We start from the raw sequence: 17,964 nt of genomic DNA on the forward strand, positions 1-17,964 counted from the left end.
ACCTTACTATGGACCATTAGTCATTGCTTTCCAGCTCTCTGTGAGGAAGCTCACCTGCAGGGCCTTGACCTGCATGCTACTTTCACAGGAATCAGTCCTTTGAGGTGATATGGGTGACAATCAGTATGCTGCTTAAGCAAGTTGCAGTAATTTCTCCCCAAAATATTTACCAGGTTCTACGTCTTTCTAATTAATGCTGACAAGTAATCCCTCCTCCCACAGGAAACCATTCCTTCTTGTGAGCAGGTGTGCAGTGATCCTTCATCCGCGACAGCTCAGACGCAGGCAGACAGAAGTCCCATGCACCACCTTCCAGAGGCTATAAAGGAAAAGGTCTTTCTGGTTGCCTTTCAATCTCTGTGGGGTTGGTTTGTTTGTTTTAAATGAGACAGCGTGTAAATGGCTCTCCTTAGGAGAGGGAGTTCTAATGAACAAGCCTGGCCCATTTTCCACTGGGTAATGAGTGCACCCAGGTAGCTGCCGGGAACAGTGATGTATTCAGTTGTCACCCTGATTTTACACCAGGGCTGGGTGGCCTGTTTAATACAGGAACATAAATCTATCAGCTGTTTTTACAGGTTCCCATTTGGAAAGCCAAAGTCTTAGAATAATGCATGCTCTGTGTGTGTGAGATTGGCACAGCCCTTCCATCATTTCCATCACATCTATGAGCATTTACAGGTACTGTTTATTATAGACCATAACATGTGCACACACGTGCAGGCATGTGCACGCACACACACACACACACACACACACACACAAGGATAAATAGTCATGCATACATTAGAACCATGAATGCCAATAAAAGGAAATGAATTTATGAACACTGGAAACCCTTTCAACTTCTGAGAAGGAAAACAGTTACGAGTTGAGCAAAGCCAACACTCAGCCTAAAATTAGAGCACCCTCCTTCACTTTTCTATAAAATAAGAGCAAATATAGTTTTTTAGGTTTTGCTGTCACCAAGTTCTTTGTGTCTACAATTTGAAACTTAGCATAAATGAGAAATTACAAATTAAGTTTTATTAAAGGAGAGGAGAGAGGATACAGTGTGATGGGGAGCTTTGGTCATGTGTGGATCTGGGGCATAAGTAGCACCAAATGAAGAGACTGGAGGTGGCAAAGACAACACTGAAAATGTTGACACATTTCTGAATCCTAACATCTCTGAGCATCCAATCAAGGGCATGCTTGATTGGTCTTCCATCTTGTGTTGGAAAAAGATGGACCATGGAAAAGAGTTGGTACTCACTTGTACCAATAGTGATAAAGCCAAATGGGAAGTTCCCATCTGCGAACTTCAATGTTTCTGAGGAAATTAAGAAGACCAATCTTGGAAGAGCTCCTGACTAAACACAGTGCATATGGAAATGTACCACTGGGATCAGCTGTCAGCACTTCAACCCCTGGGAGAATTGTTAAGCCACAACGTGTCAACTTCTACAGCTATGGGCAGCATTCTAGGCCTGATTCTCTACCCTGGTCACGTGTTAGAAATACCTGGGGAGCTTTTAACAAAGAGAATGGTAGGTGAAGGGAAAAAGTGAAAGAAAAACAGGGGCCTAACAACAGCATTTTTCAGACTCCTGGGTGATTCCAACGGGCAGTCAAGGTTGAGATCTGCTGCTTTGAGGAAAGGTGGGGCAGTGGCCCATTCTCTCAGTTGGGGTTTAACATATCCCCAAAGAAGAGACCTGCACAGACCCAGGTCTTGAGAAATGTCAATCAGAACAATCTGAGATTCCCTGTTGTCAGTAGATAAGTCCATCGGCCTTTAGAACAACATAGTGGCTGATGGAATAATCTCTGGATTTCAAGGGAGATGTCTTTAGCTCTATTATCAATTCAGAAAATAAGCTGAGTGACCCTTGCTCACCACTTCAGTCCAGTACCTGGATTGTAATTCATGTTTCCTGAATGAATGAAAGACATGGAGCTCTCCCAGGCTTGGGTTTCTTCTTTCATGAAATGTAAAGACTAGATTACAGATTTCCAAAACCTCTTCACATTCTAAAATTTTAAAATGAATATAGATCCTCTGTAATCTGCTTCTATTAATAGAACTTATCAACCACATTGAAAATAAACCTTCCAAGGAACCACAGTTATGTAAGGTGTTAATATTAGATGAAGCTGGGTGAAGGGGTCTATAAGAAATCTCTAATATCTTGACAACGTTTTTTGTAAACCTTGCATGCCCCAAATATCCCAGAATGGAAAGTTTATTTTAAAAAAACAAACAAAAGTTTATTTTTTTAAAAAATCAGACTTTTTCTGAACAGACCCCACAAACTCCTACTTTTGGGCCTTTCCCCGGGCTAACACCCTTCCTTGAACTTTTCTTTTCCTTTCCAATTTCCCCTTCCCTACCATTTTCATTAAGTCCCTCATTTCTAGTCTAAAAGATTCATTGATCACTTGTGAGTTTCTTCCAGCTGTCAGACCCTCATTTTGTATTTACATGTCCTCCTGCCCGGATTTATTTCTTTCTTCCTTCATTTAGGCTTATTATCAGTCAGTGTCCAACCAGGAGAGGAGAAACAGGGAATTTGTGACACAAGTGATGCAAAAGATGAAAATCCAAGTGTGGGAGAGTGAGGCTCAGCTAGTGTTCCCAGACCACAGGGTCCAGGTAATCATCTACCTGGTGGGGAATTGGAGCCATGAAGGGTCTAGTAGTACCTGGGGCATGACAGTGAGGCAGCACCTGCCAAAGGCAGAGAGAGAGGAATACTGGTTTCTCCTTTTCTCCCACCCTTCATCCTACTAACAGTGCTTTCTATTGGCCAAATCCAGGCAGAGGCCAGATGTTATAGAAACTTAGGAAACAGAATCATGCATAAAATAGCCCCCCTGTGACACAGAGCAAAATGGGAACAGGACAAGGAAGGGGTTTGAGGGCAAAAGGCCAAGAACCTACACTTGTACCTATAGGTTGTATAATACAATCTAATGTTTGATTATATCCTGTCTTGTCTGATACTCTAACACAGAGTGTGCAATAGAAATATAATGCAAACCATGAAATGTGGACCACATATGCTCTTTTAAATTCTCTAGTAGCTGTATTTAAAAAATGGATTTTATTTCACCCAATATATCCAAAATATTTATCATTTCAACATGTAGTCAATATTACCATGTCGAATAAGATAATTTACATGGTTTTTTTTCATACTAAGTCTTTGAAATCCAGTGTGGCTCTTATGCTTACAACATATCTCAATTTGGACATTTCAAATGCTTAATAGTCCTATGTGGCTAGTGGCTCCTTTACATAAATTTTGAGTGATTTTATATGGTTTCTAAGTTTTGAATAAGCATAGGACAAGAATCCACCATGGACATCTCCAACTCTAAGAGAAACCTCCTGAGTGAAAGTTGTAACAAACTCCTATTGAATTTAAATTTAAAGAGTAAGAAGAAAACATAACAGAAACCTGTTGAACATAGATCTCAGAAGTTGGAGAAAGGCAGTGCTATATAGACCAGATCCCGTAACATTTAAAACTATTTCACACGTATTAAATAGCTTTATAATCATGAGCTGTCATTGATGTGTAGATTTCTTTTGGATGGTATTGGATGATGATATATTAGTTTTCAATAGCTTCCACTGTTCTTAAGAAGAAGAAGACTAGAAGTGTTCAGAAACTTCCCTCATATGATCTTCTCAAAGTTGGAGGGAAATTTTCCTTACATGACTCAGTGTCTGGGGAACTTCAGGCTTATGATAGTTTCAATGGGCCATGAGTATCACAGGTCAGATACACCCAATGTGGGGGTAATTATTAGTTCTATGTGGGAGGGAGAAAAATGGACAGACGTTTAAAGTTGTGACCATATCCTATTTCTTTTACTCAGTGATGAATGCATAAGTGTTTGTTGTATTGCTAGTTTTTATAGCCTACATGCATTTTATAGATTTTTTAAAATAATATTTTGGTATTTAATAAGATTACAAATGATACTCACAAAAATGTGTACAAAGTAAATAATGAAGACAAAAGGAATGGAAGGAAGGGAGGAAAAAAGTAAGAAAGAAAGGAAGAGAGAGAATAAATGAGTACAAACCAAAAAAAGGCAGAAAATACAACTAGTGTGAATTGACCCTGCCCAGAGCAGGATAACCAGGCAGATGCCTTGTTCTGTTTTGAAATCCCATCATTGCGGTTTGCTCTACTGGGTCTACACAACTAGAGCAGGTGTCTCATAGATATGGAGATGCCCCCGGGTAGATGAGCCTGGGCCTTGGCATTTCCCTCTGGCAAAGTCCATTATCATTGACAGTCTTATGTCCTCACTGAGATGAGTCTTCTAAGGCAGACCATTTGGTTGGCTTTCATGAGAAGAAAGGAAAAGCACACAATTTGTAAAAATTAAGACAGTGTTGGTGTGATGGAAGGGTACATCTTAGGCTCTAACACCAGCTAAGCCCACAATCAATCAGGGACCGTCCCTGGTTCTTGGAATAACTTCAGACCTGAAGAAAACACACTAGGTGCTTACACCGGGATCCAAGTAACCCTCAAGCACCTCATGTCTTGTCACAGAAGCATCCCAGCTGATGGGACTTCTCTCTCACAGTGGACACTCCACGGGCCATTCCCAGCCAGGCAGGATGGACTTCTCTTCTAAAGCTGGTACTAGCTCTCCAGCTGTCTCTTACATCAGGCCCCTGGTTGGAAATGGTATAGCATAGCATTCTGTCTAAATCCTTGACTTAAAGACCCTCACTGCCACCAGTGCAGTGAGCTGCACCAACATGAAGCTGACTAGGACTCAGCATTTCACGCATAGATTCGAGGGGTTAGGAAGGCTTAAATCTCAAAGGATAGCAACTACCTGGGAGGGAAGGGAGATGAGGAGCAGGAAGCAAGCAGGGGCTAAGCCAGGGATGCTGGAGAGGGAGGCGGGGCTTGACCTGGTCAGAGGCCAAGCCACTCACCGGAGCTCTGGTAAACAAAGTCCACTTCTGATTCTGGACCTAAGACTGTTTGCCCTCCTCTTTTTATACTCTGGGTTGCAGGTCAGTATCACTGAACCTAGAAGTGTTTAACATTACCAGGAAGGTGTCAGGGAGGCATGTGCCTGAAAGGGGCAGGGTTACTTCCTCCTTCCTGCCATCAAGTAACCTTTTTCTACTCCTAAGCAGGGAAAGTGATGACTGTGCTTTATTTACCAAGAAATACTTCTCAATCCCTCCCTCCCCCCCCCCGCCCCAGCATCTAAGAGAAGCGAGAGAGAATGATGACAGGCTTTCTTGACATATTTCAACTGACAGATTCACATAATTAAATTTTGATTGGAAAGGGCCTGAAGAAACAAACAAAACATATCTAAACTATTCCATATTTCCTTTTCCCAAAAAATAATTCAAATGGTCTTTGAGAAGATTTAGTTGCTCATGTAACAGACAAACAGATGCTAACCCAGCCTGATGCTCATGGCAGTGACTGTGTGGGCAGGATGCTATTCGTGTGTCTGCATCTGCACATGCATGTGTACGAGTGCACATTTGTGTGTGTGCAAGTGTATGTATATACGCATCTAGGAGCATACAAATAAGGTGGCTGAGTTGGAGATGTAGTGAGTAAACTCCGAGAATAGCTGGGACACTGTTAACCCCCAGAAAAAATGATTTGGAATTTAAATAGCAAGTGTTCAGAAGTGATAGGCAAAATAAACCTGGGAGACTGTTTGCGGTGCAGATGGGATCCGATGCTCTGGGAGCCAGGAGAAGCGCTGTCAGTGTTTTGACAGACACAGGCTGATGTTCAGGACAGAGCCAAGGAGGTGCTGGGGGAAGGGCTGGGGGGCTGGAGACCTCTGTGACAGGTTGACAAGCCTATGCAGGATTTCTCTAGGCAGAGGGAGGAGAGGGAGAGAGGATGTGATGATAAAGGCACTGGGAGCCTGGGATGCTGGTGGCAGGGTGAGGTGAGAGGGCAGAATTACATTTACCATGTCTGCCTCTTTGGGATTATTAAGGAGGAAAAGGCAGGGGCCAAAAGCCAGACCTCAATGGAGATAAGCATCACTTCCCAGCGCTTTATTTCTCTTCGCCCTTTGCGGAGCTGGCAGGCCTGCTTAGTGCTCCAGGAAGGGAAACCCTGTGACAAATGCCTCCCAGGAGGGCTGAGGGGCAGAGAGCAGAGCTCAACCAGAGGCAACCAGACAGAGGCAGCTCCTCCGCAGGCCTCACAGAAATGTTACCCAGAGGGAATCTGTAGCTGGATGGGTAGAAGAGCGCAATAACTGTGCCCTGCGAGAGACTGAAATGCTTGGTGGTAGAGAAGTCCTTTTGAATTGTGTAGTCACAACTAACTTGAACCCAACCATCCCCTGCTCCTCCACCCTGCCACATCCTTTCCTGGAACCCATCTACACCCATGGACCTGAGCCTCCTGCCCTCCTCTCTAATTCCACCCTTCCCACTGAGGCCCCTGCTCCCATATGCCCAGCCTCTCAGGCGGATGCAGGGTCCTTGTTCTGGTCCTCCCAGAGCATCCTGGGCTTCAGCATCCCTCAGGCAGTGTGGTGCTGTAGCTACCACACCACTTAAAATCAGGAGGGCTCCACCCAAATCCTGCCTCCACCCCTCAGTCCTGTGTACCTGTATAACTTAGACATTCTCTTGCAGCCTCAGTTTCCTGGTTTGGAATAAAAAAATATGCAGCATGAATAGCAGGCTTGAAGCATCAAGTTTAGGGGTTCTAACCTAGAGGCGACTTTGTCTCCTAGGGGACATTTGACAATGTCTGCAGACATTCTTGGTTGTCCCAGTGCGGGAGAGGAGGTTAATTCTGGCATCTAGTAAGTAGTATCCAGGGATGCTGCGAAATATCCTAAATGCGCAGGACAGCTCTCCATAGCAGAGACACAGAGAACCATCCAGCCTCACATGTCAATAGTGCTGAGATTTCGCACAAAATGTCTCTCAATGTCTCATGGGTTCTCAATCAATGGCAGCTACTATTATCATATATATATGCTAGAAGATACGTTCTCTGAGGAGGCAGAGGCTATGTGTCTAAACCCTCTTTGTCATACATTCAGAGCCTTGCACAGTGAACAGCCTCAAAGGTCTTCAACTGCATGGTAAAATAATCATGGCAGAGACTAACTCTCCTGACAAAAGATTAAATCCTAATTTGTGCTGCCAGGTTCATCTGTTCATGGCACAAGGTGGAAGCAAAGCCACTCTACATTTGTCCCTCCCCAATACTCTCAGTTAGAAGACCTCATTAAAACAATAACCCAGATCCCCTTAAACAGTTCAAATGCAAAAGATACAACCAAGTGACCACCTTCCAACAGGTTGACAACTGGCTGTTTGACTAAATTCATCCCTATTTTACTAAAAGCCATCACAATGACATGGGAGGGGCCTGGCCAGTGGGAGGAAATTCACCTTCACATAGAAATTCATCAGAAAGGTTTCAAGTGGACTATTTCTGCTGGAAAGCATTGTAGGTAAATTTCAAGGTCTTCCTATTGCTTCCTCATAATTATCCTAAAATATCCCAGATATCTGCTGCTGCTGTCATCATGTTCTCTCTCTCTCTCTTTTTTAAAACACATTTTTATTGACTTCAGAGAGGAAGAGAGAGGGAGAGAGGGTTGCTCCCACATCCCCCTACTGGGGATCGAGCCTGCAACACAGGCATGTACCCTGACTGGAATCAAACCCAGGACCCTTCAGTCTGCATGCCAATGCTCCATCCACTGAGTCAAACTGGCCAGCACATCATCATGCTCTTCTTTATCATCGGATGCTCAGCCCACACCTGTCCCGCTGCAAGGTCAGTAGATGTTTGCTGAAGAAGAGGTGAGACTTCCACATGACCTGCGAATGGATCAGAATCAGGTTCTGGGGCCAGAATGAGTGCTGCAAACTCAGCTCTAACACTCCCGTGCAGGTAGCCTTGGTCAAGTTACTTATCATCTCTATATTTCTGTTTCTCATCTATGAAATGTGTATAGATGTGGCCTTTGTTTTGGAATTGTTGCGAAATAATACACACCAAGCATTTTACATCAGATCTCACCTACAGTAAATGTACACTGTAAGCATCAGTCAGCAACAATGCTATTTAGAAAAGCAAATCAAACAATGAGAGCTTCCCAGTTTGGGAAGGAGCACTTCATGATCTCCACCCCTTTTGTCCATCACAGAGGCCCTCTGAGGTGTGTGAACCAAAGTTATTATTTCCTATCTAAGCCAGGTATCCAGTAAGAGTTGGATTTTCTGCCTCCAATTCTCTAACATAGCAGTTTTTCACTAGGGCAATTTTGCCTCCCCCCAAGGCATATTTGAGAACATTTGGAGATAATTGGGGATATTATTGGCATTAAATGAGCAGAGGACAGGGATGCTGCTAGCATCATACTGTATGATGTTCTTCCCAGTAAACACAGAAAGAACACTGCATTAATAACAGAAAATCCCCAACTCTACAAGGAAGACATTAACTCATCTCATAGGTGGTGGTTTCAATGGGAAGCTCCTAGAGAAAACTCTTTGTAAGTTACCATATGTTTACTAAACATAGAGTTACAATGGTGATCACAGAATTTAGGCATGTTTGTGGAAAGCCTTACCATCTCAGTTTGACCTTCTAGTATCTAGATAAAAGAAAATTTATATCCCTGACCAGTTTGGCTCAGGGATAGAGCATTGGCCTGTGGTCCCAGGTTTGATTCTGGTCAAGGGCATGTACCTTGGTTGCGTGTACATCCCCAGTGGGAGTGTTCTATCTATGTTTCTCTCTCATCAATGTTTCTGGCTCTCTGTCCCTCTCCCTTCCTCTCTGTAAAAGGTAGACAAAATATATTTAAAAGTAGAAGACAATTTAGAAGTATTTGTTTCTTCTTTCTAGTATTTACACATACTCTCATTTTTACTCAATAATAAAGTCACTAAAAATGTGGAACAATTTCCACATATTCTGTGAAATCTGGAAAATAGTGCTATACTTGTCTCCAGGGACTACCATCCCTTTCCAAGCCCTAATTTCTGTACTGTTTGAGTTTAAATAAGGTATTATAGAGAAACATAGTCTTCACTTGAAAAAATGAAAGATCATAACCAAGGAAGGAGCTTAAAAGAGAATTTAGTTAATGCATCCCTACAGCTTTTCCCTGGAAGAGACCTTCAAATGCATTCATCAGGCAGATAATCAAATCTAGAAAAAACTATTCTTGGAGAAGCTGTGCTTGAGAAATATACCAAGAATAAAATTCTCAAGGGATCCTGGGATGTTTTCAACAAGGAGTAAATGATGTTCAAAAGGACAAGAGAGTTGAGTTATCAAGGAAGTCACAGAAAAATAAGTGAGCTAGACTCCCATGGGCAAGGTCTGAAATACTATTACAGATCTTGCTGTACATTTGGATCTGAGAACATTTACCTCTTTGGGGCTCTGGTGGTCCCACCCTAGACATCTGTTGAATGGCAACATCCTGCCATGAAAAAATATGATTTCCTACTCTGTGGACGACTTAAAGAAAAAAGGCAGCTTAACAAAATGCTGTGTTCACAATTATGGAGAAATCAAACATTTGGAAAACCTGGATCTCATAAAAGTTTGGACTACAACTATGAAGAAATTTAATAAAACATCTATAGCTGGCTCTTAGCCCTGGGAAAGAATGGCTAAGGCATCATTTAACCCCTGATAAAGACTAACTGGAACTTTAAGAAAGCATAATCAGCTGGGAGGGTCAACGAGAGGAGCAAGGGCTTATGGAAGTTCTTGTACTCTACATAATCGCAAGAACCCTGCACACAAGAACCCTACAGGAAGAACTCTATGTTTATAATAAAGCTCCATGGTTCTAACTTTCCCTTTCCTTAACTCCCTTTTCCTTTATATAAATACTCATCTATCTTGACAGACCAGAGTGTGCCCATGGCTTGTCATGTTTGCATGCACTAGGTTGCATCCCTTTCTTTTTCCCAAATAAATCTTTTTTGGTGACAAAACACCTACTCAATATTATTCTTCAGTTGACACCCCAATGACTTCCAATACTCTAAGGGAAAAAAAGAACTTTAGTTTATTAAATTGTTTAAGTTCTGCTATTTAAGCAAGTACTAGACTTAAATTTTCTCTTTAAGCCAGATGTATAATTTTATTAATGAGAATAATACACAAGATTGCCTGAATTGACCCAGAAGGTCATTATGGGTAAAAAAGTATCCAGTCAAATCACAATTAATTAACTTTGGCCTTGATCCCAAGCACTATGCAGAAAATCTAGTGTTGGTCAGTTTGGTTGTGCTATCACTAATATGAGAGACTCCTGGTAAGTCCATTATTATATAACTGGGGGAGAGAGGGACAATGGGGATTCCTTCAGCCTGGCCAGCACCCTCTCCAATCCAGGACCCCTCAGGGGATATACAACTGCCTCTTGTAATCCGGGACTGCTGGCTACTAACCACTCACCTGCCTGCCTACCTGCCTGCCCGATTACCCCTAACCACCTCTGCCTGCCTGCCTAATTGGCCCTAACTGCTCCCCTACTGGCCTGATTGCTCTAATTGCTCCCCTGCTGGCCTGATCACCCCTAATGGCCTCTATCTTGCCCCACACCAGGGACCCAGGATTCCCTTCTCTGGCTGGTTTCAGGCTCCCAGGACCCTGGCTTCTCTCCCACTGGCTGGCCATAGGCACTCAGGACCTGGGTCAGCTTCACCTGGGCTGGCTGCAGCCGCAGGGAACTATGGGCAGGCGACTTCGACCGGGCCTCAGCGCAGGTGCCCAGGACCAAGGGCAGGTGGCTTTTCCTTCTCCTGGGCCAGACCACAGGTGCAGGCACAGCTCTGGCACCTGCCTGGGACTGCAGCCTGGCTGGTCCCCATTCCTCTCTTGCAAACTCATTTGTGTCTTGCTGGTTCCCATTCTTCTCTCCCCAGTGTTGAGGGTCTGAGCAGTTACAGCGTGATTGCGTGAGGGTGTGACAACGTGAGGGCAGGATGACCATTTGCTTATTAGCTCTTTATTATATAGGATGGAATCCAAAATTATAAGAAAGTAGTGGTGAGTTGTACTACCGTGTTTCCCCAAAAATAAGAAATCCTCCGAAAATAAGACCTATTTACAGGTTTCCTTCTGAGTAAAATATAAGGCATCCCCCCGAAAATAAGGCCCCCCTAGGCTCTGTCTCAGAATGTTATTGCTAAACATGAGATATTTGGCCCACTGATTCTGAAAGAAATGGAGTCACAAGAAATTCAGGAATTGGATTGTTATGATGATGTTCCAGAAGATGATGACATGATTATCATTGAATAAATGAGTAAATTCTTGATACTGTAGGATTCACAGTTTGTCTGGTTTGTGTTGACAACTACCATACTACCGTACCGTATACAGGTAATAAATTTCCTTTATTTTCATTTAACAATAAATGTGTACTGTATTCTTCTTCATGCAAAAATAAGACATCCCCTGAAAATAAGACCTAGTGCATCTTTGGGAGCAAAAATTAATATAAGACACTGTCTTATTTTTGGGGAAACAGGGTGTATTTTCTTAAATCAGGTACTTCTTGTATTAGGTAATGCTCATTAGTCCTGTCTTGGAATTATAATTTAAATTAAAGTTTATTAAATATTAAATATGATATAAATTTGTAGCAATAATGGAACCTTAATGTTCAGTTGCTCTAAATCCTCTTTATTCTCCCATGTCATTTTCTAGATGATTACACCAAGCCCAGAGAGGAAAAGTGTCTTGTAGAAAGTCACCTTAATTTTCAAATGATAAGAGAATTTTGTTTCACTCAAAGGAGAATCTGGTTTGTTCTACTTGGCCTGCATCTTGCCTCCAGCTCCTTGTTAATGCTTTCTTTATAGACTCATCAGACATTTCTTTGGAGACTTACTTTGCTCACCTATTTGTACCTTCTCTCTTTCTCTTTGCCACCCTCCCCCTGCTTTGCCCACAATATTAGAGAAAAATAAATCTAGAGTATAGTGTGTTTGATGGTTTTTATGGCAACACACCACCCATTCCCTCTTGATCTGGTAGGGAAAACTCTATCTTCCTCCTGGAAAATACTCTCTCTACCCATTTCAGTCTCTAAGGTTTGTGTAGTAAAGTAGTCTCTCCCTTGAATTTAGTCTTAGCTTCATGGAGAGGGATGTGAATCAGATCTGACCCATCACAGAATCCCATTGTGCTGGCCACAGACATTGGTTCAGAAATGAGACTGTGACCCAAATATATCCAGTGAGGCAGTCACAGGCTTCTGTTGGGACTACTGTAATAGAGGCTTTCTCTCTTTCCTGTTGAACTTACAGCCACTGAAATGTAAGCATGGAACTGCTGGATGATCATTTTACTTCTGCAAGAATGGAACCACTAAGAATGAAATCAATGCATAGCAGAGCAGTGTGAAGAAATTGAGGAAAAACCTGTTTTGATGTTATTGTTAGAATTCCTTGATCCATCTGAGCTTGAAACTCTTAGATAATTCAGTTAATGAACCAAACAAATCACCTTTTTATTTGAGCTAGTTGGGTCCATTATTCTAACACTTGTAATTGCAAGATATCTGACAGATTCTGCAGTATTAAGTTTCTCTAATGTCTAAGATCACCTACAAGGGCTTTGGTTGCTGACATAGGTAGCTTTTTGATACCGTATGTTTTGTAGATACTTTAAAAGTCACTTTTCAGTCAGTTGGTGCATGCTTTTTCATAATAACATGAATTGCAATTAACCACCAGCTTGGATTTTCATTCAAAGTGTGAGTTTTCTGGTTTTTTTGTTTTTTTTTTGTTTGTTTGTTTGGTTTTTTTTTTTTTTTTTTTTTTTTTTTTGTGTGTGTGTGTGTGTGTGTGTGTGTTTTGTTTTGTTTTAGGATCCAGGTTAGAATGGTCTTTTAGGATGAGAATCACCTCTCAAGGGAAAAGGGAAAAAGGAAACAGAGCCTTTGGTAGAGAGAGCTAAAACTAAACTAACCCAACCACTAACTATCTACACAACAGAGGGGATTTCCCTTGGGAAGTGCTTTATATGAAAATCACCAATTTTCCCTTTGCTCTTATGATTTGGGTAAGACCTGAAAATGTAGCTTGATCTTCAAACAAAGGTATCACTAACCTTCGTTACCTGTTATATGGGGTCCCCCTAAATGGGGGGAGTGTGTGGATAGTGAAGCTAGAGAGCCATGGGCACTGGCACAATCACTTACCTATGCCTGCTATCTACTTTTGGTGCCACATGGATGACTTTGAAGAACACCCTCACTGATCTACTAGAACAGGTAAAAGCTTACTGTGTTGTCTTACATGGCATATCACTATTTTAAAACAAAGTCTTATACCAAAAAAAGACCATTAGGCATCAGCCATAAATGAAAAAGAAGAATGTTCCCAGCACATCTACTAATAAAATCCCATCTCAATTGTATCCATCCCTTTTGCTTTTGGGTAAGAAGGTCCCTGTTATGAAAATAAAAGGCAGAACCTTGGGAATCAGTTTCAGGTAATTCTCAAAGTCTTATCTTGATTTTGCACAAAGCATGGTCATTCAGGTCTCTTTCTGGAAGCAGTACTTACCCTCAGGGCCCTGATTCCTTCTGTCAGTAATCATTACTAGTGACCTTGGCCTCTTCACATTCTCTTTTGTGCACACACACACACACACACACACACACACACACACAAGCATAAAGCAAGGCAAAGTGATGATGAAGAGCCTCTCCTGCAGACCAGAACTCCCATTTGGTGCCTCCACTTTGGTCATGCTCCTCTGCTGCTCTAATCTGCTGTACTCTCTACCTTTCCAATTGCTTACATGGTCTCTGCTTGGCCATCCAGTCTCACCTGTCATGTGGAGCTTGATCTTTGGGCACCCTGACCCATGGTGGTTTTTACAATAATGTACTTGAGATGGTAGAACACAAAACAGGCCCACTCTTCTGTCCATGCCAAACTGCTCCTTACAATTGATCTCTTTTGAGTTCTGTTTAGTCTAGACTTGAATGCTCCTAGGAATCCAGTTTCCCTAGCAGCATCAGAAACCCAGCTGTAGAAACATAACCATTGAGAAACACCTTTACAATCTAAGGATTCCCCATTTCAGGAAGTTTTCCCCTACGCTCACTTTTTATTGCCTTTCACAGTTTACTTTCCTCATTTCTCCAGCTATGTCTTCTAGTAACTTTGTTTTCCATCTCCGTAATGTGGTATGCACAGTGTTCCAGACATTTCACCTCTCCTGTCCCTCACCCATCCTTTGATTTCTTTATTTTATATCTCGCCTAATAATGATGATATATTCCAGCCCAGAAATGCCCTCTATATTAAATGTTTACAGTGTGACTTGCAGAATGCAGAGCACTTTATAAATAACAGCTATTTTGGTCTTTGATATGTAGACAGTTCTAGTTCATGATTATATTTCAGTGCCTAATGCTAGCATGTAGTAGGTACATAGAATAGCTCACCCTCCTAAATGTACCTAGTTCTCCAACAATGGCTGCCATGAATCTAGGAGGGATGATAGCACAGTGGAGAGGTGCACATTATCTTCATGTTCATGGGATCAGGAAGAATGTAGTGAGGACAAGAGAAGGGTGGCAGCCCACACACATTATAGAGTTATCAAATGAGATGGTATAATATTAAGATTAAGAAGTCTGAAGAGCCAGAGTCAGGTTCTCTGCTCTGTCCACTGCCAGCCGGATGAGGAGGATTAAATCCCAGTAGACCCATTATTATATACCATGTATCACATGTTTGAAAAAGTGACCCTATGGGGCAAGTCTGTGTCTGTACATCGCTGAAGTTTTTAGACAGAATTGAATAGTTGAAAATATTGGCAGAACACTAAATAGTAAATGTTCCTAAACAAGTTGTCAATGAGGGAAAGATAATTGCCAATACCCATAAAGACATCCCAGTCCCCAAAATTAGAGAATCACCCAATGCCCCATATAAATATCCACATAAATGTAGACATTGCTTGCCTGGTTACCCTTTAAATTTGTATCCTGTTTGAGGAGACCTGGTCACTGTCCAGACTCTAACCTCATTAATTCACAATGCAGTGTTCTCACATGATATAGAAAACACAGTATGTTCTTCTGGTATTTGTTTGATCACACACCACATTCCTTGCCCCTGACCTATAACAAGAATTATTCAAATCACTCAGTTCAGCATCCATATCCATAAAATTATGTGTCCTCAGTTGTAATAAATGTAGTTTCCACATAGCTTATATGCTGAGCAGTATATCTGTGGTGTTTGGTACTCAGGAATAACCACATAGTAACAGATAACCTCTACTTTATAGTAAGCTTTTCAAAGTATTATGGTCATGAAAGGACATATGAAAAGTATGAACAACCTGATATTCAAACTATTCTTTTGCTTAAGTATGTTTTACATGTAATATAATGTTTTTTAAAAGCAGTTTTGGTTAAACTCTCCATAAAAATACTCCATAAAAATACTTAGTTAATAGCTATGAAGAGGCCCCACACTCAGTGAATTTTAGATGATTCAGCTAGACAAAATATTAAATAACACAAATGAAAGGAGTGATGACATGTGAACAAGGACAATGACTAGAAAGAACCCTGCAATTACCATTGCATAGCCAAGACCTCAGGCACTAGTGTGAGGTGATTGGGAAATTAATCTGTCAAAATGTATACTCTAATTCTTTAAATTCAATCCTATTATATTTTCCAGCCCAAATAGGATGTGGTTAATTCCTCTCTTAGCTCATTGGTCAGGATTGGTCACATGGCCTCACTGAAGCAGAAAGGGTCCTGGAGCCAGCAGTAATGACTTCCTATAAGTCTATGGTCAAAGTCACCTTCTTACAGAGACCCACACTGACTTCTGTCCCTGGTTATCAGATTCCTCTTGCTTAAAAATTTTTTCCCACATATTTCTTTTAACCTACTATATACTTTACTTACTGTATTCATTGTCTCATCCCTGTGGTGGGGAAAAGTTTGAAGAAAACAAGATATTTGTATAACCTTAAGGTATATCTATAATATATTTATACATTTCAAAGAGAAAAAAATAGAACTTCACAGTAGAGCAAATAATCAAATATCAACTTACCCAAGGAATAAAGATTAATACCACCAATAAATATGTACATTTGCATCATGTAGCACTTGAGTGATACACTGAGAAGAACACATTGCATCCTTGGTAAATGTTTTACCAAAAATGCACAACCACAATTTAATCATGAGAAAACGTAAGATAATCACAAATTGAGGGACATTCTACTAAATTAATTACCAGTATTCTTAAAACTTTCCAAAATCATAAAAGATGAAGAAAACCTGAGGAACTGTCACAGATTGGGGGAGATTTGGGAGTGATGAGAACTAAATTTAATGTAGGATTAGAAAAAGGACATTAGTGGAAGAACTGGTGAAATCCAAATCAATTCTATAGTAATTAATAGCATTGGATTCATGTTACTCACTTAGCATTGGTATGATTATATAAGATGTTAGCATCAGGGGAAGCTGGGTGGAGCATATAGGACAATCCTCTGTATCAGTTTAGCAACTTTTCTATAAGTCTAAAATTATTTCAAAATAAAAAGTTTAAAGAAAACATAAATATTTCAGGGGTTGATTATGCTTTTTGGCTCATGATGACATTCTCTTGGTTCTCTCAACTCCTGGATGTCCAGCATGTGGCAACAGGCTCATTCAATATTGAAGCAGGAAAAATGGGGGTGAGATAGAAAATACCAGTTCTGGGCCTTGTGCTTAGACTACACAGCGGTACTGCTCCCCCTGAGCTGGAGCTCTGACGACCAGTAAGTTGACTTTAATTCTAATTCTGGCTTCATCACATTGTTGTTTTGGTGATATGACCTTGAAAAGTGGTTCAATCATTCCTGCTGTAGAAATGAGCATAAACAGTGACATTTCCTCCCTCCCACATAGGGCTATTTTTGGTTAGGCTCAAAGGGCTTAGTTAGAGACTGGACCAAAGTAAAGACAGAGGCATCACCTTATTCAGAATGAGCATGGCATTTATTGCCTGTCGAATTCGCTTACTTTTCATCATACGTAGTCATATTTTATGAGGGGCAACATGTGGAGTGGCTAAAGCCCCAGGTTCTGGGTTTATAGTGCCTGCTTCCCATCCTAATGCCACTGCTTACTAGCTGTGTTGTAATTTCCTTAGCTATAAAATGAGGGTAGTGACAGAACCTACATCATGGGGCTGTTGTAAGGATTAAGGAAGGTAATATTTATAAAGCCTGTAAAAGTTGCCTTGCAACTTGGTGAATGCCATATAGTGTTTGGTCTTAACATTACTTTAAGATCATTTCCCCTGATGGTTCATGACATTATTCAGAATATTATTCAACTCCTCTGGGTGTAGCAACTTGTGCCTTCCTAACTACACAGTAGTAGATTGTCTGAGGACAGGAATGTGAATGCCTTGTGCTTCAGCCTTCCCAGTGTGATGCCTTATACAGAGGAGGTGCTCAATAAATATCTGATGATTGATTGATTAATAAGGCACTAGAGCCAATATCCTTTTACATCACAATTTTGCTCCAGGCCAACTATTTCATATGTGTAAACTTAAACAAACTTGGAAAATAGCAATTTCTCTAAGGATAGGGCTGGTCTCCCCTCAACTCTGTCAGGGTTTGCAATGGGAGTTGTTCATTTTTTGATACCTCTTCCTCCCATCCTGTCCACCCAAAATCTTTCTGTCAGTGTCACATCTGAAAAGACAACTCAGGAATAGAACCTGACACTTAGTCTTTGACTGAGCTCTTCCCTTCTTTTTCCTCTTGTCTGGGAGGGAAAAGAGTCCTGCCATCTACTTTCTAAAATGAACGCTTTATGTGCTTTTGTTCTGTTTCCAAGAATACATCTCAGAGTCAACTTGAGCTTCAAGGCTTGGCAATTACTAGAGAAATGAAATATTGTCCTCCT

General features: G+C 41.3%; 1 protein-coding gene across 1 annotated transcript in view; it reads right to left on the reverse strand.

The window, feature by feature from the left end:
• The window catches only part of LOC311624379 (urea transporter 2), a 396,459-nt gene that overhangs the window by 336,404 nt on the left and 42,091 nt on the right, over nt 1–17,964 (reverse strand). The gene's annotated exons all lie outside the window — the stretch shown is intronic.

Source organism: Pipistrellus hanaki (genome assembly GCF_964339955.1).
Source record: "Pipistrellus hanaki genome assembly, chromosome: 6".
NCBI classification, from domain to species: Eukaryota; Metazoa; Chordata; class Mammalia; order Chiroptera; family Vespertilionidae; genus Pipistrellus; species Pipistrellus hanaki.